This window comes from Montipora capricornis, chromosome 5 (genome assembly GCF_036669925.1).
Source record: "Montipora capricornis isolate CH-2021 chromosome 5, ASM3666992v2, whole genome shotgun sequence".
Taxonomy (NCBI): Eukaryota; Metazoa; Cnidaria; class Anthozoa; order Scleractinia; family Acroporidae; genus Montipora; species Montipora capricornis.
In genome coordinates, this window is record NC_090887.1 from 24,121,813 (window position 1) to 24,124,312 (window position 2,500).

At 43.8% G+C, this 2,500-nt stretch overlaps 1 long non-coding RNA gene across 1 annotated transcript in view; it reads right to left on the minus strand.

Annotated features, from left to right (window-relative positions):
• LOC138049984 (uncharacterized) overlaps positions 1-2,500 on the minus strand; it is a 326,256-nt gene that overhangs the window by 132,606 nt on the left and 191,150 nt on the right. The window lies entirely within an intron of this gene.

Sequence of the window (2,500 nt, forward strand, 5' to 3'; positions counted from 1 at the left end):
ACTGTTGTTCTTCTTCGGGAATTTGTGCGTGAAATGAGAAGACTTTCCAACGTACACGCATCATTTCAGTTTCCCGTTGGTCTAACATACCACTACGAACAAAGGTGAACTCTTCCTTGCTGGTACAAAATATTGGAGTATCACGTGAAAACTCCACATCCTGAGAGAAATGAGTTTTGGGTGCAGGTAAATGCACTTTCTGGCCTTCCAAGAGAAGTAACAAATCGTGCCATGGGATAACTTGAGGACACCAACGAAAGTCATTCAGGAAAATCACTTCAGCGCTCTCAGCGCCAACCCAAGCGAAGGTGGTCGTAGCAGGGTTACAAAACGATTTGAAAACAGAGTTTAGCGGATTTAGTAAAAATGTTTTGCCACAATTAGCAACTCCTGTTAACAGCATATTGCGATATTTTCCACGTCCTTCTCGCAGCAAAACTCGCACGGCCCCTGCGAATTCATCCAGGTCAATCTCGTTTCTACGCAGAACTTGCTCAGCCATAGTCAACCATCGGCCAATACACCCCTCTTCACATGTTTTACCGAGTTCACTGTACAGCAACTCGATTCGGGTCATTTTCGATCGGGCCAGCTCGCCTTCTGCCTTCTCCATCTCCCAGCCTACAGAGAGAGCTTCTTCAACAGCCTTTCCGCCCCTGTTCGCTATAAATTCCGCGAGATCAGTTCGTCCTTCTTGTTTCTGCTGATTGGCAAACGCTAGCAACTCCAAACGTGTTTTGATTCCCTTCTCCACAGCCAGTTGTAATACATCAAAGATACTGAGCGCTTTTCGTTTTCGTTTGCTACCTGCCCGATTCGCAGTGCACGCGTTGCTGGTGGTAGGAGCGCCAATTCTACCCAGATCTGGGTGGTTTTCAGACTGAACTGCTGAAATGTCTTCTTTTGTCGTATATGCCCAAGCTGTGTAATAATTTTCGTGACGGCCACTGAAGTTGACTTTTTGATGCCGTACTCCCTGTCGATGTAATTGCGCACGTGTAACCAGCGTCTCCGTCTTTCTAATTTCACTGCCATGTGGTAATGTACGCCACCGTTAGCATGAGGCTCTTGGCTGCACACCCAGTACACGACGGACGAGTTGTTGTTCTGTCTGGCATTGTTGAATGCGTCTAAGACAATGCGTGCAAAAGACTCGCGAGAAGGAACAATTTCCAAATTTGCCTGGCTGTAAGTTACTAAATATACTCTCCTAACTTCACGTGACGTGTAACTTCACGTCTCATTATTTGCGTTTCTCTCCATGTCCATTACACGTACAAGTATTGCGATTTTCTTAGCGAAGAAACCCTGTTTTTAAGTTACTTGTATCACTTGCCGTTGAATGAGCAATTAAATCTACTTATTTTTCCAATTACTACGTTTATGTGCATAATTTGTGGTCCTTGTCAATACAATAGTTTGTGGAAGCTATAGCACCGCTGACACTTATTTTTTCCGTATTATTATTATTTTTTTTTTTGGAATAAATGTCTTCTTCTATGAAATGGCTTTTTATTTGTACTAGAAACCGAACCAACCAAAGTCAAACAAACCTCAACAGGATTCTATGCATTTTTTGCCACATTTATCACAAATATGGCAGAACCTCTCACTCTAGGCGCTAGAAATCGAGGGTTTCCTTATGCTAAAATGAAGAATATTTCCCGCCAATTCCTCTCATAACTAAAATTCCTCAAAAATACAGCCCTAGACAAAATTGTTGAAACACTTTGCACTGCCTTGCCCTCCCACAATGTTGTTTTACCGAATGGGTTCAGAAATTCGCGTGCAAACAACATTGCGAGGGGAGAGTGAGCCGCGAGAGCTTCAGATCTGTATATTCGTGCACTGTTCCAACGAATTTTGTCACAGACTGTAGTTAAGGGTTTTTTGCGCACTGTCGAGCTGTTTAAGAGCTAAATCTCCCTACAAACCCGTTTCCAGGTTGTACACTCCGCGGCCTTTTCAGCCAGGCGCAAAATAAGCGCTCGCAAAGTTCGTGTGGGATTAGCTTTCAATTCCCAGTTAGCTTTGCAGCCTCGCTAGTATTTCCTATAACACGTGTATCTAATATTAGACAAGCAGATGACCTCTGGCGATCGCATTGTACATACCGTATAATTAAACACTGGAAGCTCCTGTTCTTGACTTCTTGTTACACGCCTTCAATAACAACACGTGGTGTCAGAAGTGGGGATTTCAAAGTAGCAAGTCTACCTTTAGAAAATTCAAGAAATTGAAGCCAAACGCCAAAACATTCGCCATAACTACTCCCGGACGCATCCCTTTGCCTATGAAGACCAAAGTGAAAGCGGAACTTGCAAGAATGGAAAAACTTGGGGTTATCAGCCAAGTCGAGCAGCCAACGGAGTGGTCCGCAGGGATGGTCACAGTTCCTAAGCCAAACGGAAAAGTCAGAATATGTGTAGATCTGACGAAGCTAAATGAAAGTGTATGCAGGTAAACAACCTCTTCCGAAGATTGACTCCCTTCTTGGAGA